Raw genomic sequence first — 16,737 nt, forward strand, 5'->3', positions numbered from 1 at the left:
AAACCACCCTAGACTCCCTAATTGTTCCATAAGTTTTTTCTATCTATTTAAATGGCATATATATTTCAATTGTTCAATATACATTTTTTTTATGTCAGATGCTATTATTCTGTATATGATAAGCTTGGAATGTGAAGATGTACAACTTCTTTTGCATATCGTGTTCAGTCACTTCAATTTCTTTTCCCCCAAAAGATTTTTGGGAACTTATAAAAAAAAGAATTGATTTCTGCCACAATTCATCCATTTTGCAACATTAGGATAATGAAAGACTGGGGAGAAAATCATAACGCTCTAACCTATACCATGCAGTTTTCATGCAGCTCTTTGATGACAGTTAATTGCTCACTGTTCTACATTTGGATTTTAACTTATAAACTGCACGTAACAATAGGATCTCTCTGACAAAAGCAGTAACCTACTGACTTATTTACATGATATGCTCTGTTTTTGTGTTTGAAAAGCTTCATCGAACAAACAGAGAAATAGACAATAAAAATACCAGCAATGAAATCAGATATTGAGGCAGAGTTATTACAAAAAAGAAATATGGCTAGTATAATAAAAAGGATAAAAGCTATTTTTTAGGGTTTTATATGGAGTGGGAAAGGAGAGAAGGGAAGGGAAGGAAGGGGGGGGAGGGAAATACTAATATGTTAACACAACAGAAGATTGCATATTACATTGCACACTATAACGGAATGTAAACAAGGCATTGATCAATTAATACTGTAAATGAGATCATCGTGAATGATAAAGAAAGAGAGCAGAGAGACAGTATTCAAGGGGGTTTAACATTTTCAGAATTGAAGGAGGAATTACGCTGTACAACAATCTGGTCTAAATAAGAAGTAAGGGGTAACCAAAAAAGCTCTCTATTAAGTGTTGGTTTACAGGAGGAGGCGAAGGCAACATCAAGTCTATTAAAGTGGCAGAGACTATTCCACCAGTGTTGTATAGAAAGTTTAGAAAGATTTTTCCAATTGAGGGCAAGCATGAGATCAAAGAGACCATGATCACATGCAGGTATAGGCAAAGAGTCGAAGAGACTTCCAGCAAACAGTAAAGGAGTAGAATAAGACATAGGGAGTCTAAAAATACGAGAGATATAGGACCAAACAGATCTCCAAAAATTGGAGACCGAAGGACAAAGGAAGAGAATATGCATAAAGTTAGCGTCAGGAGAACCACAACTTTAACAGTTAGAGGCATAATTAGAGGAGAAACGAGCAATAGAAACAGGGGTGAAGTAAAGTCTATGATAGAGAAAAAACATAGATTGAGTAAAGGAGGCAGAGCAAGAGATTTTTAAGGATCTAGACCAAAGTTTGTCCCATAGTAAAATAGTCCCTTCACATCCCAGATCAGATTTCCAGCAGAATTCTAGTTTAGATTTAGCTCGATATGGATTGGGGGCTGAGAAATATTTATATATAAGGGAAGCTTTGGGTAAGGAAAGGAGAAGTTTAAGAAGAGGGTTTTGGGACTCAGTAAGAGAAGGGGGAGGAAGAGAATAGTATACATCAAGAATAATAGCAATGAGAGAAGTGAATTTCTGTAGAAAGGAACGAGGACAGTGGAAAAAGACTTGAAATTGGGGAAAAGAGCATGGCGAGAGACCATTAAAAAGGTGTTGAACCCAAATAATACTTTTTGATCTCCAAGAAATCCAAAAGATGGGTCTGTTGTTAAGAAGAATAAGAGAATTGTGCCAAATGGGAGAGTCTAGGAAGGCATCGCGAGAGAGAGGATTAGGCAAAACTAAAGGATTCAGAAGGGAACAAGTGTGAGTAAATAGGGAAGAGGATATGTGAGGAGTTTTGACTGAACAAGCCATTACTTCCTTGAGGGAGAATGGTAACAATAGAGCTTGCTCAATGGATAACCAAAGGGGGGGTAAAGGGAGAATGTTCGGATAAGAGCCATTTCGAAGCTTGACGAAGAGAGAAAGATTTATGATAAAGGCGAAAGTCAGGGAAGTTCACTCCACCATTAGACTTTGTTTTACGAAGAAAAGAGAGGGCAATTCTAGCTTTCTTATTCTTCCAAAGGAATTTAGAAAGGCAGGAATCAATACGCTTCATGTATAAGGCAGGAATGTGGACGGGAAGCATATAAAGCGTATAAGTTAAAATAGGGGCAATCATCATTTTAATTGAGTCTAATCGATCCCATCAAGAGAGGAAAAGGGGATTCCAGGAAGAAAGTAATTTATCAATACGAGACAAAGCAGCGGTCATATTTAATTTAACCGAAGATGCAATTGAGTTGGAGAACCATATGCCTAAATATTTAAGTTTTTAATCATTCCAGGAAAAACCGGTGGGTGAAAAAGAATGGGGAAGACAACATTTTAGTGAGGGGAAGAATTTTTGTTTTGTCTGAATTGATATTGTAACCAGAAACCTGGGAGAAGGAGTCAAACTCATGAAGTAAAGGAGAAATAGAAGTGTCAGGTTCAGAAATGAATAAGAGGATATCGTCCGCATAAGCAGAACATTGTAATTGCTGGTCTCCAAAAGGAAAACCAGAAATAGGTTCATTGTTACGGATAGAAGATAGAAAGGGTTCAAGAGCTAGAACAAAAAGAAGAGGGGATAAAGGGCAACCTTGACGAACTCCACGCTGAAGAGGGAAATAAGATGGCATACAACCATTACTAATACTGAGGCTTTGGGAGCAGAATATAGTAGAGAGGTAAGTGAAATCAATTTGGGGCCGAAACCATGCCATTGTAATGAGGCAAATAAGAAGGACCAGTCTACTCTATCAAAAGCCTTTTCTGCGTCAACAGATATGGCTGCTAAGGAAGTGGAGATGGAGGGGATTTTGTTAAAAACATTAAGAAAAAGCCGTGAGTTATCAGCGGTATGTCTTCCTTTGACAAATCCACATTGTTGTTTCCCAATAAGATGAGGCATGAGAGGATCTAGACGTAAGGCAAAACCAAAGATATCGGACGATTGTTCTTGCAATATTTAGGGTCTCAGCCTTCTTTATGAATTAAACAAATTGTTGCCTCTTGAAAGGTACCTTCTGTTTTACCAGCTAAAGCAAATGATTGAAAGAGTGATAAAAGTTTCGGTAGTAGTAAATCAGGAAAGTGCAAATAAAATTCAACAGTGAATCCATCTGGGCCAGGAGACTTCCCTTTGGTGAGAGAATTAAAGGCATGGGACATCTCTGTAAGGGATAAGTCTGATTCAAGATCAAGAAGATTAAGATGAGATGACGGAGGGGAAGGAGGGGAAGGAATTTTGTCGAGGTACTGTTGAATGGCAGAGGAAGATGGAGGAGATTCTGGGGTGTAGAGATTTTGATCGAAAGGTTTAAATTCGTTTAGTATTTCTTGGTCTTTGTGTAAAAGGGAGTCACTGGAGGGGTATATAGCATCTATGAGGGTGCGTCCCTTATGCGTTTTGAGATAATTAGCCAGAAGTTTCCCTGACTTATTATGGCCTCCATAGTAACAAGCACTACTTCGCACAAGGATGGAAGATGCATTATCAGAGGTGGTTTTATTAAAAGCAGGTTTAGCTCGAATCAGTTCCGATAAAACCGAGTCTTTTGAAGAAGTGTAAAATTTGTGTTCTAAAATTTTGATATGTGCTAAAGTGGCTTTACGTTGATGAATAAAATGTTTCTTTTTTTTTTAGTGAAGTCGATGATAAAGCCCCTTGCAGTAGCTTTAAAAGAGTCCCAAATGATATGAGGGGAGGAGTTGGGGGCGCAATTAAGATCAAAGAATTCAGTTACAAAACAGCGAAAAGAAGAAGAAAAGAGAGGATCTGAAAGGAGAGAATTGTTAAAACGCCAACGAGAGGATTTGGAATGCGGAGGGAGCAAATCAAGATCTGTAACTATTGGGGCATGGTCAGAAATAACAATAGGTTCAATAGAGGAGGAGAGAAGATTTGGGGAAAAAGGTTGAGAAAGAAAGATGTAGTCCAAGCGGGAAAAAGAGGCGCGAAGAGGAGAGAAAAAAGAGAAGTCTAAAGAGTCAGGGTGAGAGAGTCTCCAGGAATCAATGAGATGTGCTTGGGATATAGTGTCAATAAAATGTTTATGGGTTTTGTTGGGAACAAAACGAACTTGAGATTGACGATCGAGAAATGGGTCTACAACTTGGTTGCAATCGCCTCCTAGTATAAAAAGATCATGCTGGAATTGCACACATTTTTGTGTAATTTGAGGCCAAAAAGAGCAATCAGGATGGGTAGAACCATAGACGTTAAATACAGTTAAGGAAACATTATTAATTAATAACTTAGCTAGTATCCATCTACCTTCTGTATCAGTTTCTTGAGATAAAACTTAGCATTTTAACTTTTTATGACATAAAATGATGACACAATTTTTTTTATTGGTAGAAGGAGAGAATAAGACCGTACCCACCCAGCCTTTTTTTAATTTCAACGCCTCAGATTCAGTGAGGTGGGTCTCTTGCAGAAGTGCTAAATCAGGGTTATAAGAGGCGAGGTGGGAAAGGATTCTCTGTCTCTTAATTGGGCTGATAAAACCCTTTACATTCCAGGAAATAACTCTGAATGCAAAAACATTAAAGCTTTATACAGAATTAAATATGCAAGAAATGCATTATTGGAAGAATGAAAGGAAAAACAAATATAGGAAAGGGAAAGAAAGTTAGGGAGGAAGGAAGGAATATAGTAGTTAAATGAGGAACATAAGGAAAGACAGTACATATCCATAAAGGACGACTGAGAAAAACATACCTGAGAGGGATGAAAGCAAGAGAAGACTGGGGCAATGGCGACGAACGGAAGACGAGATGTCCAAACCAAGGAATCCAGCCACACCAGAAGAGAATGCGGACGTAACAAACAACTATTAACATGAGAGACTGAACCTATATGGAGATAAAAGGGAATTAAAAGGTCTAAAGTCAATAAAGAAATAATGGAAGGAAACATGTCAAACAACATTAAGAGATACAAAAACTAATAAGTATGACAAATATAAACATGTCAACCCAAAGAACAAACAGAGAAAAGCAAACAGTGACAAATGTAAGCATAAACATATGCAGCTCATATATTAACTTTATGACAACCATGAGAATCTTGAGAATATGGGCAGAGTACATCATCCTGTAGGAGGATTAGAAGTATCCATGTTGGCCGAAGAGTGAGAGTGGATAAACTTCTTGAGTTCTGCAGGGTCTTCAAAGGACAGAGTTCAATTTTGATAAGTCACTTTAACAGTGCACGGGTGAAAAAGGCCATAGCGAGCACTCATCGAACGGAGAGAAGGACGAAGGCTAAGAAACTCTTTTTGCCTGGCTGCTGTTGCATACATGATATGCTCTTTGTGATGTGCATTATACACGTTCTTTTCAGCAGGCATATTAACCGTCTGTGCTACTTTACGATGAATCAAAACTTCCACTAGACAAAACTCCAGTCTCTCTCTTAAAATAACATTAATCACTAGAGTGATAGTGACATGTTTATTGCTGCCTGAAAATTGCTGCAGGCAAACAATGCAGCAGCAGGTGCTTTTAAAACCATAATATATGTTGCACCACCACAGAGCCAGCCCTGCCTACAACTTACTTGGTTTAAATTAACAAACCGAAAGTGAATTGCACAAAATTGAGCTGGTGTAGAATATCTCTAGTAATCAAGGCGGTAAGAAGCCATACTGATGGTGCGAGAAGAGAGCAGAGCTCGGCTCTATGTGGCTACATCAATTAAATGAAACACCCGAACATACATGCAAAACCTTTTATTTTATATTCTGGCCCAAAAGCAAAGGATTTACTGCAGCGCATGGGTGGGCTTAAAAACGTAGCTCCTGGTCTGTTTAACACTGTTCTCTCTCTTATATTTCTACGAAGATTACCATCGTGGAAAAGAAAGAGGACAACAGTGTTCAACAGTGCAGGCTTTTGGGCAGAGCGACGATTTCAGAGCACAAATGGTGCCCCCCCCCCCCCGACCTGGCACCCGGTGCGGTGGCACCGCTCGCACTGCCAAAAAGCCGGCACTGCGTGTGTGTGTGCGTGCGTGCGTGTGTGTGTGTGCATGGGTGTTTGGCATGGATGGAGAATACTGTTGGCTACCAACAGCCAACTATATACCCTACACAGCGTTTGTTGTGTATACATTTGGAGATATGGCTAGTGTGTTTTAAGGGGGTCAGTGTGTTGCACATCATGGAGTAAGAATTGTTGTAAGTTTGGTGATAAACAGCTATATGTTATTTTTTATGCTGTGTTGGATGGATGCATGGTGCTTTAAAGTATGCGTGGCCTATTCTACAGTTGTATGAGTTCAGACTATTCAAATCTTGTATCTGTAACAACAATGCAAACATCCAACCCTCTCAGCTAAGCAGAAATTATTTTTTGTGCCTCATCCAACAAACACGCAGTGCATTTCTAACATTTACTGCAGGCCTAGCTGCAAAGCTTGTATCTGCAACAGCAATGCAAACATCCAGTCACCTCAGCGTGGAGAGGCGCAAAATTATTTTTTACACCTCATCCAACACACAGGCAGTGCATGTCTATATTTTACAGTAAGTCTATCTGCCAAGCTTGTGTTAGCAACAGCAATGCAAACATCCAATCATATCAGCTTGGCAGGGTGCAAAATTATTTTTCACGCCCCATCTACGCACATGCAGTTCATGTCTATAATTCACTGATGGGCTATCTGGCCAGTTTGCATCATAGTCATTGTTAGATGGTCATGGGATTATGAACTGTGAGCTGTACATTGAAAATTGCACAAGTTGTTCTTTGTCCTCAGACGGTCCCGGACTGACTATGATGGTTTTTGATTCACAGGATGCAAAAGTGCTTTCACCAGTTTGCCTAACGTCAGTGCAAGACTCAGTGGAAAATCAAGGGCAGGAGTCAATTGATTATTAACCTGTTCTCGCGTTGGACGCCTAGGCCCGCGCCCACTGCAGGATGGAATGTACCATATCAAAGGTGCAGGAACATCAGCTGCCTTTCTGTATAAAACGTTCTCAAGTTTGCACATGGATAATTCCAAGGGCACGAGAAACAGATACTAAACGTTCAATTCCGTAGATTGCCACTTTCCCTTTGTGCGATTTTTTATGTTTTTTGTGTAAATTAGAAAAAGGTGAAAGGGCGTGACTAAGGTTCCCGTTTGTTGGAACCAGAGGCGTAACTCATGGCCTGCACAGCCTTTGTGCTGCAGGGGAACACCGACCCTTTCGAGGGTCCAGCAGATCTTCGGCGGGGTCGTTTTCAGACCAAGACATATGAACATTTGTGAGATACTGAAGACTTAGGAGCGACTCATTACATTCTGCAGGAGGTCCCATCATTTTACATCACACCACTGGGTGGCGACCATTTTCCCATGGAGATAGATATGAGTCGATGAGGGAGGTCTTCCATTGGCTGCTTGATCTTAGATCCTAGTTTTAACACTAGTAGTGCTCAGTTAGGAACTAAATTGAAATGTTACCTTGCATTTATATATAATTCTTTCCAAAGCTGGTATTTTATTGTGTAGTTATGTGAAATTTTTCAATTTTTGACTTATTGGCTTATGAGAATTTACATTTACAATGTTCACCCGCAATATCAATGTCTGGCTATCAATGGAACAGAATATTGAGCACAAAATGTTGAGAAAAGAAATATCGAAAAAAATTAAGTCTATGCTGTACACATATCTTCAAGGTATGCAGATGTGAAGTTAGGAATAGTAAATCTACACTTCCATATGAACTTTCCTTTCCATATTTTGTCTCTCAATATTCTGCCATCGATATTCTTATATGGAGATTATCTGTTTGGCTGATATTTGGTATCACGATCTAAATTTACCGAATCATCCTGAACATTTCTGCAATAGAAGCTCTCTGCCTAGAGAAATTAAAGTTAACATCCGTTTTCTATTAATAGCACCCAAGAGACATCAATGGGGATGAACGTGATGTCTACCATTATGCCTGCTATATGTTGTATATGTTACATATGTTTAGTCCAAGGTAATAAAAAGTGCTGCGATTGCAACAATATTGTCTTCAACTATATACTATATATAGAATTATCAAGCATACATCCATAGGAAATATAAAGATGTCATGATTCTAGTATTACTCTGATGCACTTGAAATCATTTAGTGTGGTTACAAATAATACATGTCAGTATGATGTAGTCTACTTGACGAATGTACTAACGTGTAAATATATTGCAATTTACATTTTTACGATTTTGTTTTAGGTGCTTTTCATTAGTCCATGTGTTAAATACAATCAATGAAAGTTTCATGAAAACATTATCAATTATGAATGTGCAACACTTACTTTTCTTTTGTCATTTTGGTGCATACGTTTCCACATGAAAAAGATCAATTTCAATAATTGTCATCATCATAATCAGGTTCGACTAGAATATTTGATGAATCTTCATTAGTTATTCACACGTAAATGATAATAAAGAATGATTAGTGGTAAATTCCATAACGTGAGAGCTCATCATTTACACATTTCTAGCACCCGTTAATGAAAAAAGAATTCCTTCTGAAATAGTAAATCACAGTCTGTATTATTTACACAAATAATATCATCTAGGCTGCACCTTTTATGCATGCTTTTATGATGCAGTAACTAAGATTCTTTTGTTTTTGTCATACTTCTAAAACATGTAATTGGTGCCCGTTTGTTAATCTTTCTCTCAGAATGTGTCATAATCGGGTTTCTCATGTCATTAAAGTTTGAATGTAATTTCCTCTCCAACACGTGTAAGGAACTGCAGTGGGAGTGGTTTCTTTGAATTTACAGAGATGACTGCTGGCCAGCGATTATCTCTAAATTTGATGCATGGCAATCAGGCCCGGCGGCGGTTGAGAGCCCTTAGACTGCTTTAGATACCATCCTTCGCAGAACGGGATGAGGTCTCTTCAATCCCTGGAAATCTCTCAACCAAAACGCTGATACCTACCTCCACACTTACCACAGATAACATTCTTTACACATAGAAAAGCTGTTAGAGGAATACAATTTTAATAAGTTACTCCTGGCATTTTTTGACTTTAGACTATGCAGAGTAGATTTGGCTTGGAGCACTGCAAATCGTGAAGGGCTGAATTATCAGTCACATGAGTGCAAATGGGATGTCACTGTGACCGGGACCTTCATTTTATGAGCATTTTGACTTACTGCAAAGTCATTATCTTTTCAACAACTGAAGTTAACAGGGCACTGAGAATATTACACCTGTGCCATATCCTTTGCCTAGTCATGTTGCAGGGTGCAGTACCATATGTGGCCAAAAGAGGCCCCAAGGGAAACCGAGTGACAGCCTGTGGTACTGCACTCCCACAACACTGCTTGTTTTAAGGTGGAGTCGAAACTGCCATTTTCACTCCCAGTGCTGTGGCACCATTGCAGTTTACTGTATTAAAAAAAAACACAACGGAGTTCTTTATTTTATTGAGGTGAGGAGATCTATTGCATTTCCAATGCTTGTTCTAAAACATAATATGGAAAGAGAGAAGCAATATAGGGAGGTAGCTGTTTAGGGAAGCGGAGGAAACCAACAAGAACTGTGGGTGAGGATGGCATCGTTAATTTTTTCTAATATTTAGGTAGTGATATTACCACAAAATGGCACACATGAATGTTAGGACACCAGGTATGTTTAATTTTATAAGTAAAGCACATGGTGGTGAGCTGAGACATGTAATGCCGAGTTGTGCATGATTACCCAAGATTCTTCTACTCCTGCATTGCTCACCTGCTTGGGTCAGAGGCCATCCATAAAATAATATTGTAGATTGTATTGTATTGTATTGTAATTGCATTTATATAGCGCTTACAACCCCGACGAGGCATCGAAGCACTTTTTCGGCGAGTAGCACGCTACTCCGGGACCCATAGAGGATTAGTGTTGAATCAGTATAGTGATACATGCAAGTACATTTCAAGTGGTGGATAGGTTAGTCTGTTATTTGGATTCGGAAGGAAAGCAGAAGGATAGAAGAGGAAAAAAAAAGGTTTGTATTTATATAGCGCTTGTTACCCCTGATGGGGTGCTGAGGCACGCTACTCCGGAAACCCATAAAGGATTAGTGCTGAATTAGTATGGTGAAATATGAAAGTAATTTGAGTGGTGGATATTAGTCAGTTATTTGGAGTGAGAAGGATATCGGAGGGATAAAAGGGGAAGAAAGGTTTGCATTCATATAGCACCTGTTACCCCTGATGGGTGTTGAAGTGCTTTTCTGGCGAGTAGGACGCTACTCCGGAACCCATAAAGGATTAGTGTAAAAATTTGTATGGTGAAATATGAAGTTATTTGAGTGGTGGATATGTTATTCAGTTATTTTAATAGAGAGGGGTAGGTTGCGGGATAGAAGAGGGAAAGAGGGTTGTATTTATATAGCGCTTGCTACCCCTTGATGGGGTTTTGAAGCACTTTATTGGCGAGTAGCACACTACTATGGAACCCATAAGGATTAGTTTTGAATTAGTATGGTGAAACATGAAAGTAATTTGAGTGGTGGATATGTTAGTCAGTTATTTGGATTGAGAAGTTTTGGGGAGGGGTAGAAAAGGGAAAAAGGTTTGCATTTATATAGCACTGGCAACCCTGATGGGGTGTTGAAACGTTTTATTGGCGAGTAGCACCATAAAGCATTAGTGGTGAATTAGTGTAGTGGAATTTAAAATTTGAGAAGTGAACATGTTAGTCTGTTATTTTGATGGAAAAGTATAGCGGAGGGATAGAAGAGTGAAGGATTTTTTTTTTGAGGTCATAGCAGTAGAAGGAGGCATTTGGATGAGTAAAAAGGGGCTTTTGAGGGGAAGAGTCAGAGGGAAGAGTTTAGAAAGGTGTGTTTTGGGGGACCGGAACAGTAAAAGAGGTGTCAGATTATGCAAGGAGTGGTGAAGTAGGAGAGAGTCTAGAAGGGGTTATTTTGTGGATCATAGTAGTGGTATGGGGTTTGGGATAAATGAGAGAGTGGATGTAGAGGATATATTGATAGATGTATATGGTGAGAGATAGGGTAGTGCATTGGAAAGAGTAGTAGAAAGAAGTTTGAGAAGAGTCGGAAGGTTGGGCTAGAAGATATATTGAGAGAAGTATAGGCTGGGGAATAGGGTAGTGCATTTGAAATGCTAAATTAGAAGAAAGTGATAAATATATAGATCCATAAGTACATTGAAAGTATATAGATGCATAAAGGAGGTAAGTATATGTAGATTAAAGATATTGATAGAGGTACAGTATGAGAAATAGGGTAGTGCATTGGATATGCTTTTTCAGGAGAAAAGTAACAGACACACAGATCCAAGTACATGGAAGGTACATAGATGCACAATGGAAGTAAGTACATGTAGACCAAAGACGATTTTTTTATTTTTTATTTATTTATTTATTTTCAACAATATAATTATTCTACATGTTTATACAAAGCAATACACAAAGATAGGTACATATCTATAGTGAAAATAAATGCTTATATACAAAGGGATATGCTGTAAATTTATGTTTGTGTATGGTGCTTATGTAGGGAAGAGCCAATTCTTAAGTAGTTTTCTGAAGATAAGGTGGTTGTCGGTGGATCTTATGTTGGGGGGTAAAGAGTTCCATAGTTTGGCTGCTTGAACAGAGAAGGATGTGCCACCCATGTTTTTTTTCTTGTATCTTGGGATTTTGAGGCGAGATGCCCCTTTAAAGTGTAGGTTACTTTGTTGAATGTGTTTGATGATTTTATTCCTGATGAAAAGCGGTCCCATTCCATGTATTGCTTTGTGATTGATACAAAGTAGCTTGAACGTGGATCTTCTGGCACCCGGTAACCAATGCAGGGCTTTCCAGGCAGGTGAGATGTGGTCTCGCGGTTTGAGATGCAAGAGTAGTCTGGCAGCCGAGTTCTGAATCCGTTGTAGTCTTTTCATGGTTGTTAAAGGTGATCCATGGTAGAGACTATTGGCGTAATCGAGTTTGGACAGAACAAGGGAGATGGTAGCTTGGACCTTGTGTGGAAATCCCAAATGAGGGAAAATTAGTCGCAGTATTTTTATAGTGACAAAGCTTGATCTTGCTAGTTTGTCCACTTGGACATTCATCAACAGCGTGGAGTCCATGGTCATTCTGAGGTTTCTTACTTCCTTCGATACTTTAGGCGGTGATCCCAGTTCATCAGGCCAAGCGGCAAGCGGGTCGTAATGTTTCCAATCACCACACATGAGTATTTCCGTTTTGGAAGCATTCAATTTGAGATGGCTCCAAGTCATCCACTGATCCACGGCTCTGAGACAACTGAAAATTGGGGATTTTCCAGTGTCTTCCGGGCATTCCAGTTGAAGGAGTATTTGCGTGTCATCTGTATAGTTATAGCACGTGAGGTGAAATTGATTGATCAGTACCGGTAATGACTTCATGTAGATGTTGAAAAGCATGGGCTATATAAAAGAACCTTGAGGGACCCCTGCTTTTGTGGAGTATGGTTTGGACGCGAAAGGTGGTATATGGATGACATTAGTTCTGTTTCGTAGGTTGGACGCGATCCAGTCTAGAGCAATTCCCTCTATGCCGGCTTCATAGAGTCTTTGTTTTAGAGTGTCATAGTCAACCATATCAAAGGCAGCCGAGAGGTCCAAGAGGAGTAGTGCAGCAACCCTGTTGCTGTCAACTGTATTCTTCAGGTCATCCCAGATGGCAAGGAGGGCAGATTCAGTGCCATGTCCCAGACGGAATCCTGTTAGGAAGTTTGAGAGTATGTCATTCTCTTCAATGAATTGTGACATCTGGGCGAACGCTGCTCTTTCTATCAGTTTGCCCCGCAAAGATCCATTTGTAATGGGTCTGTAGTTGTCAGGGTTCAGCAGGTCCAAGTTTGTTTTCTTCAGTAAAGGGCGTATGTGTGATTTTTTGAGTTCTTCTGGAAATATTCCGGTAGTTAAGGAATCGTCGATGATTCTTCTTACTGGAGTGGCAGCAGAGGTTGTTAAAAGAATTGTCTTGAAAGTTTGTGGAGGACAGGGGTCAGAAGGGCTGCCGGCAGACCTGCTTGCTTTGACCAGGTCCATAAACGTGGCACAGTGTAGCACATTTTGTAATACTATTACTTCATTTTTTTTCTCTTTTTACTAAGGGTGGGCGAAGTGCTCCGCTCCGCCCGCGGAGTGTGCGTAGTACTGCCCAATTCGCGCTTTGCAAAGTAGGCGTAGCAGGGGCAGACTACGCACACCCCGCAGCGGAGCAGAGTTGCCCGCCACCCGCCTCCCTCCCGCCCTCATTTTACAATTACTTAGAAACATTACATAAAGAAAATTACTTACCTGAGCTGCCGCGTCCCGGGGCTCCATCTTGCTGCTTCCTGGATAGCTTCTTCCTCATGAATGCGCATGTGCGGACGCCTGCGCATGCGCATTTCTCGGGAGAAATGCGCATGCACGGGCGCCCGCGCGTGCGCATTCGTGAGGAAGAAGCTATCCAGGAAGCTGCAAGATGGAGCCCCGGGATGCGGCAGCTCAGGTAGTTAATTTTCTTTATGTAATGTTTCTAAGTAATTGTAAAATGAGGGCGGGAGGGAGGCGGGCGGCGCGTAGTGGGGCTACGCGAAGTGTGCAGGTGGCCGTAGATTTGCCCCCACTCCATAATGCTTCACAAAGCCTCACTACGCCCAGGGCTGCTTTTTACACGTTAGCACAGTCTGGGCAAAGGTTTCACCTCATTAGTGCGGGTTTAACAGCCAGACACAGCAATAAGCAGCTCAAAAGTGGCAAGTCAACGTGTGCAAAGGTGTGTTCACAGCGTGGTAATGGGTGGTGGGACAGTTTTAGATCCATCTAAGAAAGACATTTTTTTTTTAAAAACCGCTAATTATGCAGCCATTAATGGATTGTGTGGTGAATGCTGCAACTCTATAATTGTGCAGAAAGCACCACGGCAGCAGAATCGTATCATTCCAGTGTCCATGTCTGGAACCAGCATGAAGAACAAGGAACTACACCTGGACTTACTAGGGAGTTTATACTTCTGATTAGTACTGACTATTCATGTTTAAGATCAGATGTGAAGTTTACATGTTCCTCGTGACCCAGTATTTCCATCACTAATGAGCATAGTTGAAGTGGGTAGGGGTTGCTGCTGTAATCTGTTTTTGAAACAGCACAGTCGTACCACCTAAGAGAACAAACCACCTCGTGGTACTCTGAATCCAAAACACTCAAGGGCATAAGCCTTCTGGTCCTACGTCACCACTGCGATCCCAAGACATAGGCCTTCTGATGGTACTATCAACTATTACCAACCTTAGGTAGATGCCTACAGGGGTACTCTTCATCCGTACCATCCTTGGACAGAATTGGAAGTGCTCACTCCTTACCACACTATGGAAAAGGTCTTCTAGTGGTGCTTACTCTCCTTACTGTAAACACTGCTGGTTCGACGTAATCTCTTCCATCCTAGAATATCTAATGAAACTCCCTCCCAAACTACAGCATAGTAGATTTGCTTTTAATACCTATCATATCAGGGCTTAGCCTCCTGGTAACACATAGACCCTCCCACCTATTGCAGAAGCATCCTTGCACTATTAAATGCTAGTACCACTGTAAGGCATAGTACACCTGGTACACCTGGTGCTATCAAATATCTTCCACCCTTAGAACATACACAGATGATGGTTAGTTGTCAATAATGTGGAGTTATGCACAATGGGGATCCTTTGGTCACCTCTTGTTGTCTTTCTAATGTCACTTGGAGCCCCTTGATGGAAAACATTCCACTCTTTTGACTGTTACCCATCCATGATTGTATATATTCAGCATAGTAATGGGGCTTATTTTGCATGGTAGAATGAGTGCCGCTACCAAATACATCTTTGTATTCCACACTAATGAAAAGACCTCAGTAAATCGATGCGTTGTAAGCTATTGTACTTAGCTTGCTGTCTCTTTAACTGCAAGGTGTCATCAGGTAGAATCCTGAGTACCGGAGATTCCTGATACAGCAGTTAAAGAAGAGATTTTGACCTGGAGGCTATGTACAGTGTTGGCTTGAGGTGAATGCAATAAATGAAATTAAACCAGATAAGTGTTGGAGCACTTCTTGACAAATGGCAACGAGGATGAGATTCTCCTCGATTGTAAGAACCCAACTCTTCCCTTTAATTATTGTGAGGGAGAAATTCCTGCCATGCTAATCGGCACATTCCTAAGTGCCTATAAGGAGATTAGTGGACTTGACAAGAATTATAGATTTTCTGAACAAAGGAGGTTTATGAAGTGGCATACAAGTGTGATGTGCATCTTAGCACATGACATATCAGATGAGAATGGTGAAGACTTTTCAGAAACACAATGAAGAATGTTGAAAACTTTCTCCTTCTTATAAATAATTACAGTAAACTTGGCTATCTATAATGAAATCAGGAATATAGGTGAATACGTTTGTATGTTAACAATGGTTAATGCACATGAGGTCTTGGTCGCCCCAGTGACATGGTGTTACTGTTATTTATTTAGCATGTTTATCCAGATACAGGTATTTTTGGGGGGAACATTCATGCATTTCATTTATAGATGAGCGCTAAATTAGACATTTCCAATGTTTGCAAGCCTGAGGGGATGCATTGAGAAAGGGTATTGCAGAGAGACATTCTCTGCTTGAACCAGACTCCTGCCAGTAGCTCATGAGACTTTTGTACACACGATGCAGAAGTACACTTGCATAAATAATATCAAACCAGCTATCGAAAACCAAGTTTTATTTGTAAAGTGTAACTTCACCTAATTTTAGGCCATTTTCATCAGTCCCGGGTGTAGTTCATGGAGTTTCACTATGCGGAACTCTACGAAGTGACATGAAAACTCCACGGAGCTCCGCAAGTGGCAGAGTGCACTGCGAGCTGCTGTTCACACTGATCTTCCTGCCGTTCGGGTAGAAATTCTACTCAAGCGGCAACTCGCGCTTCCCAAATTACCATTCTAGAGCGGGGAAAAAACTCTTCTGCACTACGCGGAGCAGGGTTTTCTGCACTCCGCAAGCTCCATGGAGTGCAAAAAATTCCCAAAATTCCACGAACGGAGCAGAGTTCACCGCCCAGGCCTAATTTTCATGACATTTCATGATATTAAATGAAATAATCACACAGTTTTGTGCACACCGTTGCCTCACACTTTATTAATAATTGACTGATAAACTTTGCAATGTATTTAATGCATGAACACAAAGGCTCAGGCTGCGGGCCCTAACAATGGTGAGCGGCCGATCCACCATCTTCAAATGCACAAGAGCCATAATAAATTTGAAGGCAACCCTCTCCTTACAAAGGAACATAGATGTGATGAACTATGTAAGGCACACGCATTTTAAAAAGTTGAATCATCTCATTTGGAGCCCATGCAATTATTATATTGGTAACACAGAACCAACAGAGAGTCGACATTGATTAGGTTAACCCAACAGAAGGAAATCATTTTTTAACTCTTCATCAGGCACAGGATAGACTGCACATCTTGAGGTCGGCCCAGTTTTAAGGCAACCCAAGACTATGCGGTCATGTAGGCCAGCACCAGCAGGAAGAACCAGAACATCTCTGAAAGCATCCTCTGTTATCCTTTTTGTGGAAATGACAAAACATTAAGGGGAAATGGCAGTCTGCTTCAATTAGCTCAAAGCAGTTCACCTACCTGGCAAGTGATTCAGTCCAAGGAAAAATATTGCTACAATGAGCACGTCAAATATGGAAAATGTATACTTTGACTGTTAG

Source organism: Triturus cristatus, chromosome 6, assembly GCF_964204655.1.
Source record: "Triturus cristatus chromosome 6, aTriCri1.1, whole genome shotgun sequence".
NCBI classification, from domain to species: Eukaryota; Metazoa; Chordata; class Amphibia; order Caudata; family Salamandridae; genus Triturus; species Triturus cristatus.